The sequence below is a fragment of the Lissotriton vulgaris genome, chromosome 3_1 (genome assembly GCF_964263255.1).
Source record: "Lissotriton vulgaris chromosome 3_1, aLisVul1.2, whole genome shotgun sequence".
Lineage (NCBI taxonomy): Eukaryota > Metazoa > Chordata > Amphibia > Caudata > Salamandridae > Lissotriton > Lissotriton vulgaris.
The window spans coordinates 665,658,823-665,674,977 of record NC_141689.1 but is presented as its reverse complement, the minus strand read 5'-3'; positions in this window follow the sequence as shown (position 1 = coordinate 665,674,977).

Here is a 16,155-nt window from a genome sequence, read left to right as displayed (position 1 = left end):
ATGTGTTATTGATGGACTCATGGTTCCGGATTCAATATGGCACACAAACAGTATTTTGGACCAGGCTACTCCTTTCTGTTTTGCTGGTCATATAGGTCTCCCAATTTTTTAATACCGGAATCTGACAACGATAAACCAGCTGTATCATGAAAAATTCCTGGTCGACCCGGATTAAGCCACAAGGGGTATTCAAATGAAAGAGAGAAGTTTTACATTTACCAAGAATAGAGCGCCATATGCTAATAGTATCTCGTAGCTTCTTCAATTTTACGTGTTTGAAGTAATTGGGGCTGTTTAATCTGTAAAGAAACATATGTACATCCTCACCCAACATAAATTTGTGGAAATACAAACATTTCTCGGGGATAATCAGGCTTCGAAATCTAGTAAGAAAAGTGGATCAATAATAAGATTTGAAGTCAGGTAAAGACAGTCCTCCTTGATTGAATGGAAGTTTAAGCAATGTAGCAGCCGCACGAGCTTTCTCATACCCCCGAACAAACCTACTGATAATACCATCTAATCTGTTGAAGTAAGAGTTATTAATCCGTAAAGGGATGGATCAAAAAAGATATAGATATTTTGGTAGTATCTTCATTTTATCCAAATTTATTCAGCCAATAATGCTTAAAGGTAGCTTATGCCATTTCTTAAATAAAGCAGCAGTTTCTTTTAATAGCGATTCATAATTTAGAGCAAATATTGAATTAACATTCGAGGAAATTTTAACCCCCAGATAGGTAGCTATATCACATACTCCTGACACTGATCTTAGTGGTTTGTAATATAATTTGGGTCTTGCCAGTGTTAAGCCTGTATCCCGAAACCAAGCCGAATTCCCTTGCCACTGTTAAAATGCCTTTCAATGCTTCAGAAATATTGGTGGAATATACCGCAACATCGTCAGCATAGACGGTAATCTTAAGAGAGTCTGTGCCATTTACAAATGGAAGGATCTGGTCTTGACTCTGTAACGCAATCAAAAAGGGTTCCATAATAAGGGCAAATAATAAAGGTGACAGGGGACACCCTTGTCTTGTCCCGCGTTTGATCGAGAAGTAAGGGGAGCATTTGCCCATATAGCAGACTTTACTAATAGACTCATCATATAATGATTAAATCCATTTCGAAAATTGACCTTTTATACCAAAGGCAGAAAATGTGGCCCAGAGAAAGCCCCACCCCACTCGGTCAAATGCTTTCTCTGCATCTAATAAAATCATACTGAGTGGGGTTGGCTCGATCCGTGCAACATCAAAAGCCGTAATGGCCATATTGATATGCGCCGTAGTATCTCTCTTGGGGATGAACCCATGTTGCTGGGGTGATACCAATTGTGACATTAATGGTGCCAGCCTAGTTGCTAATATCTTTGCAAATATTTTTGCGTCATTGTTTATAAGCGATATAGGTCTGTATGACCCTCTTTCATAGGCTGGTTTACCCATTTTTAGAAAAAAAATAATTTGAGTGGAGTTCCAGGATTTTGGCGCTTTATCTTCCTCACCTATGGCTTGAATAACCTTAACTAATAGCGGTATCAATTCTTCCATACAGGTTTTGTATAATTCTAAAGGAATTGAGGGGCATATTACCAACAACTAGCGATAATTATCGCTATGTTGGTTTAGCTGGGATATTTTTATCGCCGAGCTGTGGCGATTTTTATCGCTTAGGAACCTTGCAATCATCAAGGTTTATCTCCTAAGCGACGAAAATTGGCCGAAATGCATGAATATCACTGAAAAGTCAGCGATATTCATGCATTACCGAGCTAATGCTCTTAGCCATGTTATCCACCTACCATTGGATAACATGGCTAAGAACTGCTCAGGGGCAGGTGTTAGCTTTTGGAGATATTCGCGCTTAGCTTGAATGTCTCCAAAAGTTGGTAATAGGAGATAGCGATGTTAGCGACTGTTTCCAGTCGCTAACATCTTGGCACGCCCACTTTGCATGTCATTAGTGATGAATATCACTGACATTTAAAGCGGGGCCCAAGATGGTCGTTATCTCCTACTAGCTCTCGCTAACTGGTGTTAGCGACAGCTAGGTAATAGGGAGATAATTTTATCTCCGCTTTCTTGGCTTTTAAAGCCAATAAAGCGGAGATAAACCCCCTAGATAATATGCCCCTGAATCTTCTCCAGTAGCTTTACGAGAATCCAAAGAATTAATTGATCCGATTGTTTTTTTTCAATATTAATAACTTTATTTAACGTTAAATATCTTTTGATATTATCATCGCTAACCTCATATTCCGGTGTATATAACTCCTGATAATAGTCAGCAAATTGCTGTAGTATTGATTTGGGTTCTTGGAATATTTGATTATTAGCCCCTTTGATTTCACTAATAGCCATTTGAGCTCGATCTTCAGCCACTTTATACGCTAAGATTTTACCTATCCTGTCAGCCCCTTCATACTGATCTAATTGATATTTTTTAAGTTTGATAATACTTTTCTCCCTAAATACGTTTTTTACCGCTGATTTTAACTCAATTAGTTTAAAGTTTAATTCTTCCACACTGTCCCCTTTTAACAAAGCTTCAGACAATAGATTTTCAACGAGAAGTATATCGGCTACCATTTTCTCATTTTGACACCTACGTTCTTTGTTTTGTCACCATATAAACTGTTGTATAAATCCTCGAATGCTTGCTTTACATGCATCCCCCACTATCTTTGGTAATGCTGAAAGGATGTTTAAACCAATAAATTCTTTTATATGAACTTGATTTAAAAAACAGAATCCAAAAATAAATATCTGGGAAATGAAAAAGAACGAGGAGTTTGTCTTTCAATTGTTACATTGAATGACAAAAGAATAAGATTATCATCAGAGGTAACTCTTGGACATATCATCATAGTGCTAGTTTCAAGGATAGTATCCGAGACCCATACCATATCAATACGTGAGCATAATTTATGTGCGGCAGAATAATAGGTATAGCCAGCTATGTTAGGATACAAACATCTCCAAGCATCCTTAATTAAATGTATTGCTCTCAAGATCCCGAATTGCAGCCCTGGTCTTCCGCATTCTCTGAAATGAATGAGCCCCTTCTAGTTGTATCTAAATTATAATCCACAATACAATTAAAATCTCCGAATACTATACATTCCCCTTCCCAGCTAAGCAACTCTAAATTAATTTGATCGATAATTCTAGGTTCATCCGAATTAGACGCATAAATGCTGCAGATTGTATATTTACGCCCTTCAATTGTAATCTGTACAATCGCCCATCTGCCAGCCTTATCAGTTAGCGTTTTGTTAATTTCTACCTTATACTGCTTATGTTTAAGTATTGCTACCCCCAGAATTGAGGCGTTAAAATCAGTATAAACCAAAGTGTCATAGCCCAATTGTTTAAATAGTTTTCTGTCTTTAAAGAATATATGAGTCTCAGTGATTACTGCTATCTGAGGATTATACATTTTCAGTTCCTCACATTCCAAACCATGCACTTTAATTGATACATTTAGGATAATAATTGTTCCTGTCCTTGAAATCAAAATACCAAAACAAATCAACCTTGCTAAATCTTAGTATTATCCAGCTCCCCGTCCCAGTGATGCTTTTTTTACCCTGCCAACCCCTACCTTGCAGCTCTCTGCCCCACCCCTCCCATTTCTATGCCTACATACAGGTCCCCCCATTAACCCCGCTGCCGCTGTAATGGCAGCAAAAAGGCGAAGTCATGGCCCTGAAAATCAGGCCATGCAATACTACAAACTCACAGCAATGTATTAAATCTTGCAAAAATCTTGTATCAGAATATAGAGAAAAAAAAAGAAAAAACATCCAGATTTAACTGCAAGCAGAACTAGCATATTACCAAGAGCCAATCCCACACAATCTGCATATAGAGTACTTCATCATTATTTGTGAAACAGTACATATAATATACTTCATTGACCATTTTTCTCCAATTTCCATTTACTCAGGATTTGCTCAACCTCCCTTTCTTCCGAAAGATAGTATACACGTGTATTCTTTAAGATCTTTAACTTGGCAGGCTCTTGCAGAAAGGCTTGGCCCCCATAATTCCTTTATTGGATCAATATACTGTCGAAGTTTCCATCGACGCTCCATTGTGAGTTTACTTAAGTCCGAGCTAACAAAAAAAGTAACTGAGTCAATGGTAACAGGGGTTTGGCCTTGCCTTCAATGAGATTGCTTGGCGAAGCAGAAAGTTACCAATACAGATCAGCATAGGACGCGGGTACTGGCTGCCCTTATTTCTTTGGATCAGAAGAAGTCGGTGGGCTTGTTGTATTTGTGAGTCCCAATCCCAGTCCGATAACTGAGGGAATGCTTTCTGGAATAAATGAACCATATATGCCCTGGGATCGGCTCCTTCAGCCCCTTCCACTATACCAAATATGCACAGATTCTGTCTACGTTGTCAGTTTTCCAAATCTTCAATTATGGCTTGCATTTGACAGATCTGAGCCTCATGTTTGTTAACTGCAATCTCGGAGTGAGTTGACACAACCCTCTGTTGTAGCTCTTCCATCTCCTGGGACATAGCCCCTAATTTGCAAGACATCTCCTGTAACGTTGACTGAGTTTTACTACTATCCTACCGCATCTGTTGATAATGCGATTGAGCTTCTTGTTTTTGCTCACTGAGTAGCTTCAGAATCATCTGGAATGACGAGGATACCTCCCCATAATTCCAATCATTAGATGTATCATTTTGAGAGATATTTGAGGGGATTGTATCAATGATGTTATCTGCCCCTATTAGAATAAAGACAGCTCTTTAGTTACTGCTGAACCTGAGATTTCAGGTACTGAATTTGAAGTGGGAGCCATCCGCTGTACTGCTACTTGGGAGGAAGAAGAGGGGAATGAAGAGATCTCCGTTGTTCCCAAAATGGTAGTCGGGGTATCGCCACCATATACCAATACCGCTACAGGAGTAATCTCATCACCAAGGCAGTTAACCCCCACTGGCATAGCACCAGCCTCATTACCAGCTTCGGTGGGGCTGTTCCCTGAGAGCCTTAATGCCATAGATTTAACTCCGCCTTTAGCCTGCCTCCATTTCCTAATGGGGCTATACTCTGCTATTACTTTTGCCACAGTCAATTTTGATTTATTTACAATTTTCTTCACCTTATTCTTAACTTTACCTCTTCCTTTTTTTACACTGTTGGCGTTGTATTTGGCAGAGCACAAGGGTGTATTATTGCCTAAATCAGGGAGGTCACTATATTCCTCGTCCATTTCAGTCCCCTCCCCGTGTTCATTAGATATAGTCTCCGGAATGCCCTCTGCTTCCCTGGTTATCCCCTCTCCTGTCGCTACTATCGCCTCATCTTCAGTCGGCTCCTTAAGGCAAAGATCTTCCAAAGTCTCTGTTGGTAAAACTGAAGCCAGTGTGGATAGCATGGGATTAGCATTGGCATTGCTGTTAGCCTCTGCCTGAATCTGAATGTTCACACTGGCATTACAGTCTTTTAATAGTGTTACATTCACTACCTCAGCATCAATGGGGGTATAGGCATCCGTTTCTGGAGCAGTACCTAAAGCAGTAATTATAGTATTATTTTCTCCATTAGATGAGGTAGAAACAATGTTGTACTGTGGCCCCAAAGAATCAGGAGTATCTGACAACTCTGTATAATCACCAGCAGCTGACTTCTGTGTGCTTTTATTAAATACTAGATTAGGTTTGACTAAAAGCGGCAGGAGTGGTTTACTAGCATTTAGGACAGGTTTCTCTGGTTTTCCTAATTTTCTTCCCCCATCTGGGATTTTCACTACTAATCCCTCCGTAGTAGCTCCTGTTGCCGCTACTGCTGTAGATGTCACATTGCAATCCAATTATTACCAAGAAACAAGGGAACCCGCTAGGTAAGCAAGGACCTGGGGTATCAATCAAAGTAAACAACAACGGTCCTTAACAAGAAAGAATAACCTTTAGAGTAATTATAGGCTACAATGTGCGCTATAATGAACATGAAGTCCAGCCGGACTTCGCAATTTATTTGATAATAAAATAAGTCAAAATAAACAAACCAACAGTTGAGCAGTGAGACACAGTCCTGTATCCACAAGGCTAGACAAACAGTACACAATACAATTAACTAGAAATTTTCAGGCATTGGAAAATGAAGGAGCAAACAATGAAATTTTACAATCTATTTGCTTCACATATGTAGAAAAAACATGATTTTTGCACAAGGTTGTGAACTAGTGTTTAGACTACATAATTAGTCGACGGCGTTTTGATCCAGTTAAGATTGTGGATCATCATCAGGACATTGGGTGCTTGCCTGAATTTAAAAGCCTGTATTAACAGGAGAAACAATAGGACACATAAAACGTTGATTAGCAAGCTGTGTTACTCCCAGGTAAAAAAACAACAGAATCAGGTGACCATACCATGCTTAAGGTGGTACCTGTCATTCGTGTAAAGAAGTGTCAGGCAATCAGTGCCAGGCAAACACGGCGCAAAACCACTCCGGTGAGCAAACCATGCCTAAAGTAGTGCCTGCCATTCGTGTAAAAAGTGTCAGGCAACCAGTGTCAGGCGAGCACGACGCATCTGTAAGGATTTAGACATGCATAAGGACTCGTGGACCACATAACAAACAACCGTGTGAACGTTCCGGTCAAGTGTCTGACAATTAAACTAGTACAGTATCTATTTCCTTCTAGAGCCCAGAGCGGTGGCATAATTACCTCACGGGTGGTATGGATGAAGGACAGGGTCGTGTGTAGGACCAGGGGTGGTCGGGCTTCCAGAATTGGAGCCTAGGGAGGTAGCGCTGTACTCCCGACCGGCCGTGCTCGATCCAGCTCCGTGTTCCTTCGCCGCCGTGAACCAGCAGACCGCTCCCCCTCAGCTGCAGGCACTCTCAGCTCCGCCGCTCCGCGTTCCTTCACCGCATAGAGACAGGTAAGGCAATATCAATAAGTGAGCACTTCTCTGTTTGTCCAAAAAAATTCTTCTTGCATAGACGTTCAGATTGGATCCTGACCAGTTAACATAGCATGCATGACCGGACCCTCAGCAGCCGTTCTCCGCACTGACGGCGTCAATCCGCCATCTTGGGTCTGATCATTTTCCCTGATACACACATTCAAAAATAGAAACTAACATTTCCCAAAAATTGAGATACCAATACCAGTTACAGCAACCTTTCCAGTAATTCCAACATCTACATACACATCCACTCATTCAACAACAGTTCTATATAGTCACTCATACATGTACTCACTCATCATATGTACTCATACACCTATACATCCTGTTACACACCGATACTCATCCATAGAGTTACTCACACACATACTCACACATGCAAATAAACTATCAAACATATATTTACTTGCATATACAGCTATACACACACCACTACACTTACTTCTATAGAAACGTACACATACTTACTCTCTTAAACAATCATTTATAAACACACATACTTATTTATACAGGAACTCTTCCAATCTCTCACTCTCACATATACTCACTTATATACATCAATATTCAGATATACTAGTTTAAAATATATGTAGTTACTCATAAAGATTCTATTGAGACAGTCATTCACTCACAAACACACCCATACACACACTCATCCACCCATACAGTCCTGCACACATGCTGTCTTCAAAACACATACAAACAGTGAGTCAGTCATTCATGTATCTATGCGCTAAGTAATACCCACCACCAAACCATACAGACACTCATACTGATACTAAAAAAACAAAGTAATAACCCATATAGACACTCACGTAGCTACTCACCAACCCATGCAGCCACTTATCCACAAAGTGAGACAATGATACAGATATTTACATACTTATGCATTACTCGCTAATACATGTATTCACTAAAATACACTTAATAAGTCAGTTATACAATCATTTTTACAAAAAAAGCACATCCATTTAGACACTTATTTACCCATTTATTCTTCCGTCAACCTTTAGATATACATATATAAAAAAAATATTATTTTTCAGAAAGACACACATTCACTGGATGATGTCATCAGTGATGTAAACAGTGATGTCATAAATGAAGTCACTGACCATGTCATGAGTGGTGTAATATGTGACGTCATCAGCAGTGCATTGCGGGCGTGCGAGTAATAGCTAGCTGAACTAACTATAACGGGGGAATTTTGATGGTTTTGTATGAATGAAATGTCCAGCTAACTATAACATATGTGAAACCTATGGTTTTTTTAAGTGAATTTCTATGGTTTTTTAAATGCTAATTCCTTACTATTACGTGTGTGAAACCTATGGTTTTTTTAGTTAATTTGCAAGGTTTTTTAAATGCTAATTCCTAACTATACCGTGGCTGAAACCTATGTTTTTGTCAGTAAATTTCCAACGTTTTTTAAATGATCATTTTTAAATGTATTAATTATTATATTTCTTTCTCTTTATACTAATTTCCTACATCTGTGTTATAAGTGTTTTAATTTTTAAGTTACAGTACATATTCTTAATGTAAAATAATAAAAAAACAAAATTCCCCCCCAAAATTTTCATTACTTAATTTTTTTTGCAATATATTAAAATTAAATTCTATATATTTCCTTTTTCATTTTTTGGGGGTAATCGTACAGTACGCGTACGGTGATCGCACCATCCTTAATACTGGTAATCGTACTGCGTGCGAACCCTTCACATACGTTACAAATATATTTTGACGTTACGCATTGCATCGGCGCTTCCGTGTGACGCCATGTGCGTTTGTACGGCACCCTGTACGTGTACTGCGTGAAGTTTCTAATTGTTTAAAAAGATATATTTATGTATTTAATGTAATTATTAAGGGAAGACATTACCTGGGATAATCATGAAAATAATTTTTTTTACTTTTAATAAGCGTATATTACTTTTAAAAGCAATTACGTAAAATCGCGGTGGTATGTCATCCGTACACGTACCGTAAGCCCACCCCACGCGTATGCAAAGCCAAGTGACTTCAAAACAACTGATTTCATTGGTTCATAACACTATTCCAACTGTTGAAAGACCCCACCCATTTTAATCATTCTTCTTTGACCTTCTCAGGAGAACCATCTCTTCTGTGGAGCTCTAATCATTTTAGAAAAAAACTTTAATATGGCTGCACTTGTGGAATCCTTTTCTGAGCACTCATCAGAGGAGGAATTTGTAGCAGAGGAGCCACAGGAAAAAAAGAAACAGGCTGTAATTTGGACATTTTTCACCTCTCCTGAAGGACAAAAAAAGGTGAATGCACCAAAAGTCACGAGTAAAATCTGTGACACTAGGCTCTTCAGAGGCGACCCAAGCAAAAAGTATTCATTTGGGAAAGCAAGCATGGTGCGCCATGTAAAAAATCAACATCTTCATAATTAGGCGAGAGCTTACTCGGAAAAGCTGTGGGACAACCCTCCACCTGCTGTTCCCAGCACTTCTGCAGCACCACCCACAGAAGCAAGCAGTCCACACCCGGATATCCGACCAGATTTTGTAGATTTAATCATCCATTGCAAATTTTGCAATGAGATTCTCTGTTATGGGGAGCAGTCAATTGACTTGATTATCCGTGGGAAACAGGAGCACCGTTGCTCACAATGTCAATTTTTTTTGTTGATTTGTTCCTGTTGGACACTTTTTTGGTTGCAGTTTCTTTTTTTGTTAAGAAAATAAATTAATAAATTAATAAATTAAAAAAAATTAAAAACCAAAAATGTGCATCACATTCTAAATCCCTGTACCAGAAGGAGACATTCCTGCGCAGGGGAAAGGGGGTTGTTCCAGTGCAGGAACACCTCCTAAAAGTGGCTGAGTGATATCTACACGTTTGGGCCCATGCTGCATCATAACCCTGCACCTGCTTGAAGCGGCATAATGAATGACACAGCATTTTGAGCACAGGTCTCCCAGAGCATTGCTGGAGCTGCGTTGCGTTTCTGAAGGGCTCACTTCAATACTGAAACAGCAGTGGCAGAATGTTTGGAGAAAGTGTAAGGATACAGACTGGGCATTTGAAGGTTTAAAAGACAACTTTGCAGGTGCATAGAAGAGTGCAAACATAGTCTATTGGGGTTTGAAGCAGTCCATGCCCTAAGTCCTACTTTGCTGCATGAGTACTTAGGTACTGACTAAGTGATTACTGTTCTGCAAAGAGAGTGTTAGCTGACTGTATAACATCTTCACCTTTAGCACAGTGTATAGATAAGCACTTACTGCTGTATGGCTCACTAAAATACTGAAACAGCAGTGGCAGAGTGTTTGGAGGAAGTGTAAGGATACAGACTGGGTAATAAAAGGTTTAAAAGACAAGCTTTCAGGTGCATAGAAGAGTGCATGCATAGTCTATAGGGGTTTGAAGCAGTCCATACCGTAAGGCAAGGGTCCCCAAACTGGTCCTGGAGGGCCGGATCCATGCCAGATTTATAAAATTACTACATGTATCTCAATGGGGATATCCCAAAAATCTGGCATGGATCTGGCCCTCCAGGACCGGTTTGGAGACCCCTACCGTAAGGTCTACTTTGCTGCATGAGTACTTAGGTACTGACGGAATGATTACAGTTCTGCAAGGAGAGTGTCAAGCTGAATGTATAACTGCTGTCCCCTGCTGCAGCCACATCACCCACCACCTGAAACACCTACACTGCCTCAACGTCGAAAAGAGGATATTCTTCAAGCTCCTCACCATCATTCACAAAGCACTCTACAACACCAGACCAGCCTACTTTAACAGCAATAATCCTGCAAGTCCAAATTTTGTTCCTAAAATTTTGGCTTTAAAAATATTACGTAAGAATTTGGTAACTCTTTAGGCAAACGTTGTTTAAAAACCAATTGACTATTATTACAATGTATCAAACCTTTCCGACATTTTAAATAAACAGTGTAATGTCCAGATGCTGTAGAAGGGCCATCATGAAAAATAATTGCTACAGCTACAAGTTTTTCTTGATATCGATACTTGAATAGCTACAAAAAATTGTATTAAAGTTTCCAATTTTCTTCCATCAGCTCTACAATGTTGCAACATTAAAATTACATACTGTCCATATCTTTGTATAAGTAATCTTGATGACATTTGTGATTTATATTGGCTACACTCCATGTTTTTACTTGCTCCTCTAACTAGATTTTTAAAAGACACTGGTTCACAGTCTGGTAAAGTCAAATATATAAATCTTTCAGTGTCTATGTTAGTGCTACATGTAAAGAAACAATTTTCACAGTCATGTTGCCATTTGTAAGAAAGGCCAAAAAGGTTTTCAATATCTATATCTTCATCTTACAATACAACAAGCATATACATTAGAAATTTCTGACAATCTTGCTGAATATTCTGCATAAATTGAGTAGAACTAGAACATATGTCCAAAACATTTGGAATATCAGAAACACTTTGTATTTTACTTTTATCACTATTACATTTCTCATAAACAGAATACAACAACAAACAAAATCTTTGTTCCTCATTTTCAACAATTTGCTGTTGCAAACTTTCAAGACAGAAACCAACATTAACAACTACATTAGCATAGCAGTTGACACCAGAACTATTTTCAAACTGATAACCAACAAGCTCTTCAACAGTGTCCTTTTTCTTTTTGCTCGCAATCACAACTTCATCTATTTTTTTTCTTTCTCTACAGCTTCACTACAGATATTCTCATATCTTCTTTTTCTACCTACCACACGCTTTTCAAATACTGGATATTGACCTAAATTGGTAGCATATTCTCTTCTTAACCTATTATACTCTTTCACACAATTTGCATCTGCACTAATCTTTTTCTCATCAAAATCAATCGAATACTAGCCAGATAAAGTTCCCACTCGAGACATATGCCATACCTTCTTTAAAGACAGTACTTCCAATATTCACTAAACCACTATCTACACTTAAACATTGAGATGTATGAATGGTCACCGCATACGCCAAAGAAACATACAAACCTTTTACAAGCAAAAAACGAGCTGAACAACAACTAAATTGTTGTACTTTAAATTTGATCAAAAAATTCAATACCATCTCTATTTACGTAATTAACGAAATCAACAACTTTACCCATTGCTCCATTTACTAAACCTTTTTCCACATTCAAATTACGTCATAAAATTACCCTACAGTTTACACATGCATATACATTCTTTTCTAAACCAGCAGTTTTAGATATCGATTTCTCTAAAGAATGCAATTTCCTCTTCAACTTTTCTGTCAAAATAATAATGATTCCTTCATGCCCTATTTTATCAATAGCTTCCAATTTTATAATTTCTTAATTTTCCAACTTTAAAATTTCTTCATTGAATATAGAACATTCACGCAGTGTTGGCATTAAGCAGATTACAGATTTGCTTTCTTCAATTCTCATATATATTTTCTCAGGAACAATATTTTCATTTGGAAACAAATTGGAAAGTAATCGTCTCTGTAAAGCTTGTGTGCCATGTTCAGTCAGTTTTCCAATTCTTATATCTTGAAGAATAGTTCCATAATCAGCATCCTTTGCCTGTCGCATATTTGTAATAAGTTATTTATACAGTTAACATTTCCAATGCTCCCCAAAGACTTTCCGGTATCTTCATGCGTCAGTGTTTTAAACACTGGTTGTCCTTTTACAGGAGTAAGTTTTAGTAGATCTCCAAAAACTATGACGTGTTTTCCTCCAAATAATACATCAATACTCTGTTTTAAGAATGTGCTGCATTCTTAACCCCTTCCATGCTGCTGACGGAACGGTTCCGTCATGCACTACGGGTGAGCTGTGCGGATGACGGAACCGTTCCGTCATGACTCCGCCCGCGCAAGGCGGAGTCAGCATGGGCGGGGAAAACCGCCCGCACGGAAGGGGTTAAATGCACAAAGGCAAGCATTATGTTTTATACCATGCTTACCTCATCAATAATGAGAAGTTTCATTTTCTGTTTAGATAACCAAGTTTTCTTATGGCCTGTGTCTAATTGGATTAGTTCAGTCAGGGCAGAGGCGTAGTTGCACAGTTCCGGGGTCCTTCTGAGGAGTACCCAGAATAGTAGGGGGCGTAACCTAGCTATTTCATTTATCGGATGTCTCCCATTATCATGACGGAGCGGGACTAGTGGGGTCGATGGAGGGAGCGAGACCAGGCCTCTAAAGAACTTATTCTCTGATCTCACTAAGTTTGTGATGTTCTCAAATCCCCACAGTTCCGCCCCGTATAGAGACGAAGGCAAGGCCTTTCCCTCATAGACTTTGATGGCAGGAGCCACTGGTCAGCTGTGGGAAAGATGCTGGTGTCTTGAAATGGCCCCCGATACGCGTTTGTGATTAAGGAGCATTTTTTGACAGGTGGGAGGTCCACTTCATCGGGTTGTTGACCCGTACACCCAGATAGTCGAAAGCTTAAACTAATTCTAGAGGAGAGTCATTCAACTTGATGGTATTTCTGAACCTTTTTGAAGGTGCCAGAGCCATTAGCTTGGTTTTAGTTGTATTTATACACAAGCCTCCTGAATCACAGAACTGGCTGAAGCGATCTAATAGTTTTTGTAACCCCATCGGGCTTTTAGAGATCAAGAAGGTATCATCTGCAAAAAGCAGCATGGGCAATTTTTCCCCTGCCAGGGTTGGGGCATCGTCTGGGTCCTCCCTCAGATGGTCTACCGCCCCATTAACAAAGAGGGAGAACAAACTCTGGGCCGAAACACAACCCTGGCGAACCACTCTCTCAAACCCATCCTCTTGGTTAATTGGCCCTGGCAGCCCCACCTAATTCTGGCATAGTTCCTCACGTGAAGACGTTCGATGAGATCAAAAGTCAGAGGGGGAGTGCCTGGGTCAGACAATACCTGCCAGAGCGTTGCAAGAGGGACCAAATCCAAGGCCATTCTTAAATCGATAAACGCCAAGTAAAGGCTGCCTTTCTCAATTGTTACAGACTTCCAGTAAATCACGAAAAATCTGTAGACCTAGTCCATCGTGCCAACCCTCTGTCTAAACCCTGCCTGGAAGTGTGACAAGACATCGTCATCATCTATCCATGACCTCAATCTCATGAGGAGAACCCTGCTAACCACTTTCTGCACTACATCGATTAAACTAATCAGTCTGTAGTTGTCAGGATCCTCCCTCTCCCCCTTTTTGTGGATGGTCACCACCTCAGTGCCCTTCCAGGAGTCCGGAACAGGGTGTCCTTCTGCAATGAGGTTCAAAACCCGGAGGATGAAAAGGGACCAAAGATTTTTATCATGGAGTAGTAAATCTCCTGGAAGTCCATCGGGAGGCGATGCTTGCAATAGCTGATATCACCTCCTTAACCCCTTCGATGCTGATGACGAGCTCAGCTCGTCATCACCCACGGGTGGCGTGTGCTGATGACGAGCTGAGCTCGTCATGTAACGCGGAAAAGTGAAAAAAGCCGCGCAGCGCAAAAATCACCGCAGCAGCGATGCGGTTAAGACCAAAATATTCCCCCGGGTTAGGGGTCTCAGAGATGGCTAACCGGGTCCCCTGTACTAGGGGTGTGTTCCCTATCCCGCCAGAATACAAGCCATGGAAATGATCAAACCATTGCCGACCTGTTATATGGTTGGGCATCGGATCACATCCCTTCCTCGTGCTAATGTTAATGAGTTCCTAGAATGTGGTTGAATCTTTCAACTGGCCAGCAGATTTGAGCTCCTCCCAGTGCGTTTCTTCCCACAGGCGCTTCTCTTGGTCTATGGTCCTGTAGTAGGTCTTTCTCGCTGGGATTATTTTGGTCTGGTCTTTTGCTCTAAGGGCTAAGGATAAGTCCTGTCTCTTTTCCCTACATAGGGCCACAGATTCGCTGCTTGTGGGGGGTGGGCTTTACGACCACAATTATCTTTTATACGGAAAAACTCTCCTATCTTTCCCGTGGTCTCCCGATATATCCTCATGAGCTTCGAATCTTGTGTGACCATTAGGGTGGTACTGGATAGGGGATCAAGGACTAGAATACTGTGCTCCATGAGGTCCCTGATATTTTCCAGCGTCTGATCCTGATTTGCAACCATGTGCCATCTAAGGGGAAGGTTGCAATTAGAAGGCAATAACTCCCTAGTCGACAGCATCGGGGTGCTACCCCTCTCGATGGATGTGGTGTCTGTCGCTCGTGTAAATTGCATAGAGAGAGGGTTGTGATTGCTATCAGACCTAGGGATAACCTCCATATCAATGAGATCAGCCCACAAACCCACTTCTAACAGTATATAATCAATACAGGAAGGCGAACTAATCCTATTGAAAGTATAAGCTCCCGTAGGGTCAGAGTGAGTCCTACCATTGACTGCTCTTAGATTGTGCTCCAGGGTCAGAGCGTTGATTTGTATGGCTCATTGAGACCATCTCTTTATTGGGGCTAGGTTAAGTGGTGGAATGACCCACATAGAGTCCCCGTCTCTGTTGCCCAGGATATCTTCATCGCTCAGGGGTTCAAAGGTACAGTTCAAATCACCTGCAACGATGATCCCTGCATCGGTGGTGATAGCCGATAGTTCTGTATCAAGGACTATAAGGGTGGAAGTTGCTTGAGTGCCTGGAGACCCTCTGGCATAGATGTCAAAAATCTCCAGGTGGGCAGCATTTTTAACCCCTCCAATGGTTAAATGCAAGATGTCCTGGGATGGGGAATTATGTTTAGATACCAAACAGTTTAACCCGATGTTAACCCAGATAAGAACCCCCCCCCCCCGAGGGGCGTCCTCTACTCAAGCTAATCGCTGGGATATGATATGTAGTAAACCCAGGCATGTGGAGGGGGACCAGGCTCCATGTCTCCTGGAACAAGATGTCATATTTGCCAATGAATTGATTCCATTCTGGAAGGTCTAGTTTTTTTGTAGGCCCGCTATGTTCCAGGATATCAACTGGATTACCCCCGGAGTTTTAATGCTGTGATTGACCTCACTCGCCGCGCCTCTCTCCGATGTGCCAAAGTTATCGATTATGGTCTCACCATTGGTCATAAAAGCTTCTCCTTCTAGGTCTATCGGACCATGTCCCACAGCTTCATCTCCTGATGGGTGTATCTCGGGAACCGGGGGGAGGATATCCAGCCGTTCCCTCTCTAGTCAGTCGACTTGGCACAGCCCGGAGCCCTCCGTCTCCCGGCCCGCTGAACAAAGTGGGAAGCGACGTATCTGGATAGATGAATGCTCAGGGGGAGATGTTC